The sequence below is a fragment of the Caretta caretta genome, chromosome 10 (assembly GCF_965140235.1).
Source record: "Caretta caretta isolate rCarCar2 chromosome 10, rCarCar1.hap1, whole genome shotgun sequence".
Classification (NCBI taxonomy): Eukaryota; Metazoa; Chordata; order Testudines; family Cheloniidae; genus Caretta; species Caretta caretta.
In genome coordinates, this window is record NC_134215.1 from 9,315,411 (window position 1) to 9,328,956 (window position 13,546).

Genomic DNA, 13,546 nt, shown 5'->3' on the forward strand with positions numbered 1-13,546 from the left:
AGTGGACCTAGAGAGCTATGTTAGTCGAAGGCTTTAACTGTTGTATTGGCTGTGTGCTTCCATTCGTGGTTATTCTTAGAGCCCTGCGCAGTTACAAAATTTATATCCATGAATATAAAGCAGATATCTGCAGGGCTCTACCAGGAACCACAGCAGCCGAACCACAACTCGCAGGAGCCAGCACCTAGCCAAGGCAGCTTCTCCCGCGTGGCTGTACTGCCCCCAGCCCTGCCCACTGGTGCAGGCACCAGGCTCGCCCACAGCTGTCCCTGGTCTCGTTAGTGTGTGCAAGCGGCTCGCGCATTTGCGGACAGGAAGCGCCCGGGACAGCTGCCGGTGAACCTGGTGCCTGACCCAGTGGGCAGGGCTGGGAGTGGTGCAGCCACGCCGGAGGAGCTGCCTGGGCTGAGTGATTGCTCCTGCTTGTGGCTGCCTGACATGCTGCTGCTTTGGTCACTGTGGTTTCTGATAAAGCCCTGCAGCTCCACGGAGATCCGCTTTATATCCGTGGATATCCGCAGATATAAATGTTGTATCCGCGCAGGGCTCTAGTTCTTTCCACTTAAAATATTAAGGCAAATGGACAATAGAGTCTGGTACCAAAATGAGCTGGGACTTCCTCACAGTGGCCCACTCCCTGCTTCATACGTTAAGAAGCTTTGCTTCCTTGTAGCTATTTTTCATGTGGATTAGTGCAATGCACCAAAGCAGCTGCATCAATAAAATACCAAGAAAAAGCTGTCGTGTTTCAGAAACAGTCAGGCATTCCAATCCCTCGAATCTAAAACCAAAGCAAACATAAATTTTAATAATCCTCAGAGATATGTAATACCACCGTAATGATCCTGGCAAACATTTATAACCTAGTCCCTTCAAGCCTTGTATTAAGCCAAGGGTGTGTCTATGTTACAAGCACTCCAGCAGCACAACTGTGGTGCAGTAGCATAGGTGCTTGTTACAGCAATGGAAGCAGTTTTTCCATCACCGTGGTAAATCCACCCCCTGGAGAGCCAGTAGCTAGATTGGCAGAAGAATTCTGCCATCGACCTAGTGGTGTTTACACTGGGGCTTAGGTCAGCTTAACCACAGCTCTCTGGAGTGTGACTTTTTCACATTCCCAGTGACACAGCTGGGTCAACCTATGTTTTAGCTGTAGACCACACCTTAGATTGTAAAGTGGGGTAGAGATGCTGCTTAAACAGGGCCTGGAAATTCCGGGCACTCAGAGCAAATCGGAATTCTGCAGGCTGAGTAGGATCAGTGAACTGCTGCTGTCCAGTCCAGAGGGAAGTAGGGGAGAGTAACAGACTGGCTCGTGTACAGCTGTTCTTTTAACAAGTGGGAAAGTGACTGCAGGGACAGAACACTCTTGGTGTTCTGAGCCCTGGGGGAACACGGCAGCTCCCGCAGATACCTTTCTCAAGGGGAGAAGGAGGGAGCAAAATTGCCTCTGAGCTGGTGCTATTTTAAGAGTTGTGATGGGGGAGCAGAGAACAGAGCCTGGTGTAAGATGATGAGCTGGATACTAGAGGCCCTTCAGCATGCAGTACAGGAGCCTTGCAAAGAGGTAATGTCCAGCATTTAGCTATTGGAAGGGCAGTATTGATTTGAGGGGTTCCCCAGCTTTAACTGGGATGCAGCCTTTTTTGTTTAAGGGGATAGAACTGGTTGCAGACAGAGTTGATTGAGACTGGGGGAGGAGGGAGTGAAGATGTGACCAAGTGAGTTGAATAGGCGCAGGTTTGGCGGGAGGGATGTGGCGGGGTGGGCGTCTTTCACTCAGATTAGCATGGTTACTGCCTTGGTGAGTAAGAGTCCAACTCTCCAAACCCAGTTTTAAGAGGCTGGAGCAGACAGACTAAACTCCTTACTCTCATTGAAGCAGATTTGAGCCACAGGAGATACTTGGCCCCTGAATTAAACACTGCAAAACTGGAAGTCTCACTGGAGAGAAGCCCCAGTGTAGAAAACAGTGGATGTTCCAATTCATGGGTGAAGTGAATTAGCAAGACCTGGTTGGGGTTGGAGTTGGGGGAAGGAAAGGAGACTTATGCCTGGCTGTAGCCAGTTCCATTAGTCCTCATTTTAATAATTGTTAGTGATTATAGCAGTCTCATTTCAGAGCACTTAACGTGCACTAATACTTACCCTACCCTTGTGGGTAGGTAGGTATTGTCCCCTTTTTTACAAAATGGGGAAATGGAGTCAGTATGGTGCATGAATTCCCAGAGCCACAGCAGTGGAATCTGGCATTAGAAATTGGCAGATCCTAGCTTCCCGTGCTGTGCTTAAACCATGCTCTTCTCCGGAATCAAACTTCATGTAAGGTGCCTTCAGGATGCAGTGGCTAAATTCTCTTTTGCCAGAAAAGGAAATGAGACGTACTGCCAAACTCTTGACAACTTCTCTTCTCCAGCCTTTCTCACTGGCTTCCTGAAGCATCCAATTCTGATCCACAGTAGACCTAAGATGCCAAAGGGAACAAATGAGGCTGGGATAACTGTTCTCAGCATAATTCAACTGCACATAATAGCTAAGTCAGTGCATGAGTCTTTGCAACAGAGAAATGGAAATCACTGACTTTGGACTGGGAAATATACACAGCTAGCATTTTTGCCTTCATAAGTATTTTTGTTTCCCTGTGGAATCTTCTAAATTCCTATAGGAGCCATCCTTCCCTACCTACACACGGTGCCTGCCTCTTGCCTTACTACCGTAACGACGAATGCCTTCTTTGGGGCCAGTCAGCACTGCTAGTGAACTGGTTGCAGGGTTTGACCCATTTAAACCCAAAGTATATAGCTCTGTATGCCAAACCTTTCCTGGCGTGCGGAAGACACAAGGGCTTAGACAAAATTAGATTAGCTCTCCAGGATGGCCCTGCAGAGGACTGACCATTGGGCGGTGTAAATGCCTTTTGACTGTCTATTAGGTGTACGTTAAACTTCAGGAAGTCCCTTAGTGCTAGGAGATGTGCAAGAGTGACATTATAGTAGCATAACACAAGTTCTGGAGGGGAGTAGCCCCGCTACATCGTTCTTCCTTGCCTTCATAATGTGGACCTCTCCACGCACAGCTATGAACGATGAAGTAGCTGTGGCTTAAGTTCACTCTGTTAAAGCCAGAACTCAGCCAAATCAAGTTTCAAAGAGCCCTTCCCCCTCTTCGTTATCTTAGCAGTGCTCCTTCCTTTTTAGCTGAAGGTGCCATTGTATGGACGAGAGCGTCTTCGGTTTTTACACTTTGTAAGGCTTAGATAGCAAACAGCCATAAGAGGGCCCCAGAGTCCCACTCTTGAATGCTTTCCCCTTTGTCCAGTGGTCCCTATGCTTCCTCCTCCATTATAAATCTCACCCAGGCTGTCTCCGGAGACGGCTGTAGCTCACGAAAGCTCATGCTCAAATAAATTGGTTAGTCTCTAAGGTGCCACAAGTACTCCTTTTCTGTTTTGGGACTGGTCTCAACCGTTCTTGTACCGGTATGACTAAGGAGGGGGGGCAATATAGTTATACCAGTATAAAGTTGCCTTATCAGTATAAAATTGGCTATACTGGTATAGCTTATTTCTAAACAGGAAGCAGAATAAGCAACAGTGGTATAACTGCATCCATGCCTGCGGGAGGAAGGCACCGCTTTAACTATACTGTAGTACTCAAGACTTTAGATAAGCTTGTGAGGAGCCATTCATCTGCATGCAAAGTGCAAGTATGTGTATTTGTATCGTGCCTAGCACAGTGGAGCCTGCTTCTGACTGGGGGCTTCTAAGTTTCTACACAAACATAAATAATTAATACGGCTCACAGTAGATTACTCTTCTTTAGAACAAAATCACTGTGTAAAATACTGGAGTACCACCAAGTAACTGATAAGGTAGAAGTCGTATCAAAACTTTGCTATGTAGCAAGCAGGGACTTGAGTAAAACATGGCCAAAATGGTGTGAACACAGTAGATAGTTTAACCCAAAACACGTTTCTCCCAGGAGAGAGGTGGCGATGGAGGGGAAAGTGTGTCCTGATGCTGGCTAGGAGTCGGGCATCCTGTACAGGAGCACCTTTGCAAGCTTCCCAGGCAATGCTCTGTGCATCCCCCAGCCATTGCAGTGTTGAATTCCCGCACAGCTTGTTAGTCAATGCTAACCGCCAGCAGCCCACCAAAATTCCAGTTCATAGATCCTATAAACTGTGCTGCTCATTGCTGCAGTATCAAAAGTAGCTAACAACAATGAATAGATACAGCTGCACAGTTTACCAGTAGGGTAGTGAAGTATTAGCTCAGATTTACAAGTGTCGGGAAAGAAGGTGTAGTGACTAGGTGGGGAATAACCCCCAACTTCCTGATTGCTTGTCTGATGCCTTCACCATAAGGACATCCTTGTGACCCCTGTTCCCTACATCCAATTTGACATCATTTGGAGAGAGGTAAATGTCGGGGATGGGGGGGCTAGAAATATGAAGAGCTTGTCTTACTATAAACATAACATTCAAGCCTTATGGATTGGTGGAATCCCATTTTTAGGAACTACTTACATTGCATTTGAACTGAAGAACTTGTATTCTAATTTGGTATATGAATCATCTACAGAGACTGACTAACTTTACTTTAAGTGTAGTCAGTATTTTCAATTGTGCACTTCTCTGTCTGTCTGAAACCTTATTAAAACTTGACCCTTTACAAAACAGACTACCTAGAATGCAGTAAAGCAATCCTAGGGCCTTTATTCTCCTACATTTGCTCGCTAGGGGAGATTAAATTTACTGATTAGGCTCATAATTGAGATTCATGACTTTTGTATAGTAAAGACATCCCTGTCATGTCTTTTTTTACAAGTGCTAATAGAAATATCAGAAAAGGACGAGGATAATTAGAAGCAATCCTAAAATTCCTCCTAGTTGTTTATATTCACAGAACATTACGGGTGATTTATTTAGTACCCACTTGTCAGAATAATGACATGCCTTCATCTGAGTCTGAAAATAATAGAATGAGGTGTAGGTTTCTGTCTGCCCCTCTTTTTGAGGGATGGAATGCAGGGAGTGTCCTAAATCCCCAAAGTACCGTGCCTATTCTTTTCCCCACTGGAAACTGGGGATTACAGAGGCGAATACAGCTGATCTTTTGGAGGATGCATAGCACTTGGCTCAATAGCTGAGCATACGCTAATGGAAGTGCAGGTGGTCAGAAATATACGTACAGCTCATGGCTATTGAAGGTCAACCTTAAAAATAACACACTGAACAATACAGCCAGGGGGTTTTGCAACCTGAAGTCATGTGGCAGAAAGCTGTTCTATATTTAATAACTCTGATATTGTACTGTGCGCTAGTGAGGCTTATTTTTTCCTTTTTGACAGCTCTGTGATGAGAATCTACAATAAGGGTGAGTGTTTGTTTGCCCTGTTCATGCCGAAGGTTGCACTTTGAAATTGGTGCGTCCAGACAGGTTGACAATAACCGGAAATTAATTTTTGTGGGGCTTTTATATAGCACATCCTCTCTGCACTCTTGGGAAGTCAAATATTGTTTATCATAAATGGCTCTTCTATAATAGCCTCTACAGCTGCTCAGTACTGCCACCATAGAGAATCTAAACCACTGCCCCAAACTGTATAATGCAGTGTGTGTTAGTAAAGATTAGATTACCCTCGTCAGGTGGCACAAGCAGCATTCAACTTATCTTGGGGAAATGCTGGTGGTGAAAGACACGCTTCCAGCAGCTCTTCATGAGTCACAAGCTCAGCCATGCATGCTTCAAAGTAAATTTGTAAGGGCTAGAGTGGAAGGGAGAAGTACTTGATTCTGTTCCTGTTGACAGTATATTGCAAAAAGGGGACTGTCCATTTCGTGCTCCTGGCTTCTTCCTCTTTAGGAAATTTAGTTTAATTAGACAAGTTGCTGTTATCCATAAGAACGACCATACTGGGTGAGACCAGTGGTCTGTCTATCCCAGTATCCTGTCTTCTGACAGTGGCTAGTGCCAGATGCTTTGGAGGGAATAAACAGAACAGGGCAATTTTGAATGATCCATTCGCTATCATTCAATTGGAGGTTTCGAGGCACCCAGAGCATAGGGTAGCATCCCTGACATCTGGGCTAATAGCTATTGATGGAACTATCCTCCATGAACTTATCTAATTCTTTTTTGAACCCAATTATGCTCTTGGCCTTCACAACAATCCATGGCAACGAGTTCCACAGATTGACTGTGTGTTTTGTGAAGAAGTAGTTTTTGTTTGTTTTTAAACCTGTCGCCTATTCATTTAATCAGGTGACTCCTGGTGTTACGTGTTAGGGACAGTTCTGATGTATTGTGCAAATATGCATGTGGGGACAACATAAGAGACTTGTATGCTCTGAACTATGAAATTGATGTGATGTTGCTTTTAAATTAAAAATACCATTTCAGAGGAATCAAAGTTTCAGGTTCATTATTGCTTTTGTCCCGCTGTTGTATTGACAAAGATGCAGCCTTTGTGTAATGGGACTGGGAAATAGACAGGGAAAACTCTGTCAGGAACCTCTCAAGTTTTGAGTTGGACAGTTAACTTTTTTTAAGTGCAACTTTCCTTGAAGAGAAAGGAACGCTAACAATGGCAGGTGTACCCATTCTGACACCCACAGCTGAGTTTTGGATCTGGATCAAGGAACCACGTATTCTTTAATTAAAGTATCCATTCTTAGGTGATTCTCTGCCACAGTCTCACAAAGGAGGCTGCCAGTCTTCTATGCAAGGAAAAGAGATGTTTGCTGTGGATGCTTTCTGCCTCCACAAGGACAAATATTGGTGTGTATCTATTCTCAGTCACAGCCAACCTTGAGTGGCAAAATGACTCTGCTGACCTGAGGAAACTTTTTTTTTTTTGGTTAGCACAAGTTCTAATAAATCGAATCAGATAGTCACACAGCTTTATAAGCTTCCAGGGATGGTATTCCATCATCTGACAGAAAAATAAGTTGCTAGTAACTTCATAGTTAGTGCAATGTGCATGTTTGTATAACTGTTTTTTGATTCCTGTCATACTTTGTCCTTGGTGGAGGATAATCTTGCACTGTACAAAAGAGAAGATTCTATACTAGGTAGACTTATTTGCACTGTTTGAGTGGTCCATTTTAAATATGTTAGGTTTTGTAAAACCAAGATTTTACAAAACTAAAGATCAATGTAACTTTTACTTTTGGAATATTTTAACATTCCCAAGCAGTATTTGCCCTCCAAGCATTGTGTCCTTGCCCTACTGCATGATCCAGAAAATGAATACCACTCTAAACAAACTGAAATTGGCTAGGCAGTTTTCACTGTTGAAAATGAGTAAAATGCAAAGATTAAACTGCACTAATGGTGATCAGTAAACTGTTTTAATTCATTTAGTTTTAATATTCTGCAGTAACATGGACATATCTGGTTTAAGCTATATGCTTTTAAAAAAGCCCCTTCTAACAACTCTTTAAAAAGTGTCACCACCCCGAGTATACAAAGAAGGAATCTGAAGATTAAGTAAACATAAATGTGTCCATACATAGAGTATGTAGGAGGTGACTAAGTGGGGAGTATTTACATATTTTTTTCAGATTTTTAAAAAAACCTGCCCACTTAGCAGCAGTCGAAGGAGCTTCTGTTTGTATCTCACCTAGCAGAGCAGCTGCTGCTATTGAAGCTGGAGGGCTCTGGTTCAAATCTGTGCTATGGAAATGTTTGGGACGCTACATACAGCGAGTGTAGCTGCCCAGAAAGAAGGTAACTGTGTAAAAACGCAGTCTGCTTTTGACCACCAGTTTGCTGCTGTCTCTTTAATAAAAAAACAATAAAACCCCACAAGACATCTGTATTATTCTGCAGACCGACAGCTTCACTGTAGCACATCTGCCTCCCTTAATAAAATTGGACAGTGTCCCGGTGAGGGTGGTGACTGGTCTGTGATGCTTCCTGCATTTTAAGGAAGTCACTGAAGTTCCTTGTTCTTGACACCACTTGTCTCCCCTCTGTAGAAATGTGGCAGATGGCTTCTTTTCCTTTTATGGCGAGCAGTGCTGATTTCCCCTTACACTCAAAGCACAGGTTGGAAGTGAAACCGAGACTTGCTCAGTTGGGAGGAAGAAGCTTGTTCACACAGAAGGCTGGAAGGGGTGGGGAGGTACTTTGCAACATAGTAAATTCCAGTTTAAAAAAGCAGAATTGCAACATCTACCTAAAGGTGCTGATTATTGTTGGGTTTTGAGGTTGTTTTTTAAGCCTATTGCTTAAAATAGCCAGTAGCAGCTTTGACCATCCATATTTTCCAAGGGTGAAAAGAAAACTTAAACTGGAACAGGTCTGGGAAAGGATGGCTTTCATCTGAACCAATGCTGCTGAATTTATAAAACACATGAAGACACTGCCCCCTCTTTAAAAATTAATTTGACATGATAACAGTGTCAGACACATCCACAAAAGGTTGCTATCTCATCCAAAATAGTTTCCTTCATCAATCCCTATGAGTCCTTTCATATACTAGGTAAGGGGTTGCTTATGTTTCTGAGCTGGCACCGGTTTCACTCAAGGACTACTGAACAGGTGATGCTCACCTAGGTAACTAGCAGCAGATAGTGTTAATTAAAGCAGAGGGTAACTCTCAATTTAGGAGAACCTTTGATGTGATTTGTCTCTTCCTAACCCAAAAAACCCTGTAGCCCCTGTTACTTGCTTTAGATCGTATTTCATTAATTCAGTGCAGTTGTAGGTTGGCAAGCTGTTTAAATCACTAGATGTTTAAGGTTTCAGAGTAGCAGCCGTGTTAGTCTGTATCCGCAAAAAGAAAAGGAGGACTTCTGGCAGACTAACAAATTTATTTGAGCATAAGCTTTCGTGAGCTACAGCTCACTTCTCACTGTGAAACCCGTTGGCAGCTATTGAGTTACAGGTATGATTCAGCCTTTCTAAACCTTAATGAAAGGTAAAATTAGTCCATTTGGTATGTCACTTGCTATTGTGCTCCCCATGTGGTTCATGAGCTGTCCCTGCCTCATACAACTACTGACCTAAACAAAAAACAGGTCACTATTTCTCCCTCATTGGGGGAAAGTAAGGAGGCAAAATGTAATGGTTCATTATGGGCTCCCATCCACTCTTTTCCCTCAATGGGTAATTGCAACACCGTTCATTCTTATAGTAGAGTCAAACTAGCTGAACTTTTCATACTTCTGTCACCTGAACAAATGAAACAAAACATTCAACATGAAAATAGTGTGTAAATTCAATACATTTTAGGCACCATGGACTTAATTCCTTCAGCCAGTTACTATTTGATTTTTGATTATTTTTTATTTTAATTTCTCAGCCTTGCTTAATAATAAAAAGACATTTTAACACCTTTATTTCCTCACTTTTGACTGTTGAATGTCCCAAAAGCTGTCAGTATCTGATGGTGGAAACCTCCTATCTTCATGAATGCTGATAAGCGATCAGTAGTAGTGGTCTCGCCCAAGTGCTGGGAAAGCATTTTGAAAATAATTCACAATAGCAGTAACACATCCTTTATCAGTGATTTAATGAGTCTGTCGTGCTACATTCTCTGTTTTGCTATTCCCCTTAAATCTTTGTAGTTGAGTGGTACCTTTGTTATAAAGACATCTCGAAAATTTACTGGAATTGGCAAAGGTGCACACAGTCTGTAAGCTAGGAAGCAAACTATTCCTATGGTGTTGAGGAGGACTGGGTTGTCAAAATAGCATCCCAATAGGCTTGTTGCATTTATCCACTTGACTGTCAGTCCTGTTCATGCATTTTTGCTGCCTTACTTTCCCCAGTTATGATATCCTAGGCCTTATGTCTTCCTGAATGTAAATACCTACCACCTGTGGGCTTGCTGCCTGACTAATCCTGGAGACTAGACCACACAAGGGATGTCAACTGAGATACTAAAACCAGCCAGTTGGTATTTTGAGCGCAGCCCTGACTTGACTCCTCCCTTACCTGCAAGCTGAAAACTATTAAAGCACATGCTGCTTGAAGTGCATTTAAAAAAAAAAGTCTTCACCAGAAACATCACAGTTTTTTGAGGTCCTGTGCCTCAGCTTGAATTGTAACCTATCAAACAGTTGACAAACGCAAAGGGTTTTTCACAGGAAAACACTGGAAAGGGCTGGCTGAAGCATCGCACTGGCGTGCTATAGTGAGGATTTAAACAAAAGTTTTGCTGTTACATAAGTTTCTAGTGTGTGCTTTCCTAACCCATAATAAATAATACACAACTTGGCATGACTGGCGGCCTCTGATGAAGAGGCTTTGGACTAGAATAGCTGCAGGACAACTTTATTCCCCCAGCAATCATTTCACATCTTTGTGTGTAACCCATTCTATTTCTCTTTGAGAAAAGATTATTAAAATTAGGTGTGACGGTGTCTGGGGCTCCATTGTGCTGGTTACTGTGAAAACAGTCCCTGCCCCCAAGGGACTTATACTCTAAATAGGTATCTTCTTATTATACTTGGAGGTAAGATGCTCTTATCTAAAATAGGCTTTACCAGGCTAGAATGTCCCTGCAGGCTGGAAGTTGGAGCTCTTTGCAAGCCAAAGACCACTTTTAAGTGGTAAAGTATAAATTGACTGTTGTGCTTGGATGCTTTAGCCCAGTGCTAGGAGAATGCTGAAAATGTGAATTGAAGTTGGGGCTGCGTGCATCCGTGTCCATCCCTGCTGTTGCAAGAGGAATTTGGGGCTGGTAAATGTTTGACACAGGAAGAATGAGTAAATCCTAACATGGTTTCTGATTGTAATAAACTCCCTGATACTGGTGCCAAATGAGTAAAGCAGTTCTCAATCTGCAATGATGTCAAAACAAGCACCAGTCCTTGCAACAGTAAAAATCTCCATGTCTGTCTCTCTCTCTCTGGCCAATTTTTGGAAGATGCTGGCTATTTTCCCCATTCCCTGAGAAGACAAGAGGTCTTCAGATCCCTTCTGCTGCATGAACCAAAGCTCTTACCCCTGAACTACCTTAAAATAAGTGGTATAATTTTAAAATGTTCTGGTTTGTTTCCTTGCTGTGGTTAGGCATTACCTGAAATTACTACTGCCACTTAGAAATTACTGCTACCTTCTCAAACGAATTTTCTGGAGTCTAGGTGTTCTGGTTTATTTGGGGGTTTCTAATGAAAGGCGGAAGAACATTAACACAGGAAGCAGTCCTTACACCAGTAACAATATAAACGATCTAGCAGTGAGCATAATGAAAGCTCTTTGGGGCTACTGCTCAGCAAAGGGGACGGGGGAAGCGTTTGGGGTTTTTGTTTTTGTTTTTTTTTAGCAGTGGAATGTGTTGCAACAAAAAGGAAACACTTTTTCTATGGATTTCACAATACTGTAAAAGGCATTGCAGATTTCTCTTCCTGTCTAACTTATGTTGAGATGAGCCCTTCCCCACCATATTGATGCTGAGACTGCACTAATCATAGGATGGGATGAAGTGTGAAATACATGTGGTCTTTTTCCTTTCTCTTTTTACTCTTAACTGGCTTGTGGCAAATCACAGTTGGACCATTTTATTCCAGAATGAGTTTCCACGCACAGACATGCTCTGAAACCGTTGAAGGTATTAATTAAAACTGATTTAACCACTCTGGGGCAAGATGGTGTGTAGACAAGCCCTTATTAGGCAGGATATTGTCATGCTAACATGTCTCACTAGTGTTTAGCTTCTACACCTTCACCGCAGAGTGACTTTGATCGGTTAGCCTAGCTCGGGAGTATGTCGACTCTGCAAAGTCCTCGCTGGTGGTGTATTCCTGTGTGTATGTGTGTCACTAGGACATCTGCAGTAAGCTGAGCCACTCTGATTCTTTCATGGTGATTTCTGGGAGAGTTTGTCTTCCTGTGCATACTGGAGGAATTGTGGGAAGGCAGAGGAGAACGACTGGCACTCAAACGCCTGCCTAGCCTGTGTCCTCACTGCTAATAGGTTACCTGCCTGAATGTAAACCTCACTCAGGCTTGAATTATACCTCCAGCAGGCCAGCTAGCCCAGGTTGAAGGCACCACCAAACTTGGGTGAGAGGTTTTTGTTTGTGAATGGGAGGATGGTTGGAGCAACACCTGAGAGAGAGCCTGGGTTAACTGTGATGAAAACAGACCCTAAAAGTATGCACCACCCTGCTTCGAGAGCTGAGGAATTTGTGTTAAAGTGGGGCTGGAGATTCCTACATTTGTGTATTTTTCCTGGGAGGTAGGGGTGATTTCTCTACTGCTTCAAAGCTTTTAAGTCTATAGGGATTTACGCCCTCTCTGTTGCTGGCTGGAAAATACCATTATTTGTTCGCTTGGTACTGCTCGTTCAATGAGAATGATAGTGTGTACACCTGACAGAACTAATACATCATGTAAGTTACTAAATGCGCTCTCCCATCTCCTACTTCATATTTTGCCAAAGAGTCTGACTGGAATCCTGAAATCTCCACCTTCCCTCTCGTTCTGGGCGTGACTTTTTTTAACCATCTCTCTGCTTTTTCCACCAAAATAGCTGTCTGTGCTCTAAGCCTGCTCCCTCCAATTCCAAAGACCTATGTCTCTCAAAGCTGCAACGTTAAAATAACAAAGTGTTGTTAGAGCTTAAAAGTGGAATGAGTGCCTTTACTCCCCACCTTTACACCTTTACTCCCCAAATGAACTTTGCACTGCCTACATGTCTGGAGAGGCTGTCTTCTCTCCCCTGATGAAAGGATAGAATGTTGCATGGTCTCTTCCAAACCTCTTCATGTATTAACACAATGGATAGCACTCTGTTCTGTGAGGAAAAATTCTGTGTGCGTGTGCTTATATTAAAACCCAGGGACTAACCTCCCCTTCATAATACTCCATTTCTTGATGGTTTTGATTTTCTTGAATCTTTCTAGTGCAGCACTGTTTCCACCTGGGAACATCTCACCAGGCACCTACTGCAGGACATTGGTTTTAGATTTACAGATACATTTCTTATTGTTCTTCCATGTTAGTAAATGAGTTACAGATGACTCACCTTCATGTTAAGGTGAAATTTTTGAGGCTGAGGTTGGCCCTTCACAGAGCTGCTAAGAGTTTTATAAGTCTGCCATAAATATTTCATTTGCAAAATCCATCAATAATTAACCAAACACACATCTTGTGTTATCTATCTGTAATTAAGTGGTTCTCAAAGAAAAGTCTGGTTAGTTGCACTCTGCCCTGTGGCTAGCAGTAAAGTTTACCATATATAATGGCAAAGCAGCTCTTTTATCAATATAGCTTATTACAGCCATGCAGTGCCTGCCCCAAATGAAATATGCTACACTGGATAAAGCATAGTTTTGCTGGTACAACTGCATCAAGACTACAGGCTTTTGCTTGCAAAGCTGTCGGGGATCACACTTCATCACTGCTTTGCTGGCAAAAGTTTGTAATGCAGCCCTGGCCTGTGTCTAAACTTTTACTTTACCCAGGGCTTCTGATTTTCAGCTCTGACCCTTTTGTTAACCACAAATCACCAAATCGGTTACCATCAAAGTTGTCACTTTACAGAGAACATTTGGAAGGGTATGCCAACCTGAAACTCCAGTCTTGTTT

General features: G+C 42.9%; 1 protein-coding gene across 2 annotated transcripts in view; it reads left to right on the forward strand.

Moving 5' to 3' along the window:
* The window catches only part of RNF216 (ring finger protein 216), a 126,409-nt gene that overhangs the window by 76,995 nt on the left and 35,868 nt on the right, over positions 1 to 13,546 (forward strand). The gene's annotated exons all lie outside the window — the stretch shown is intronic.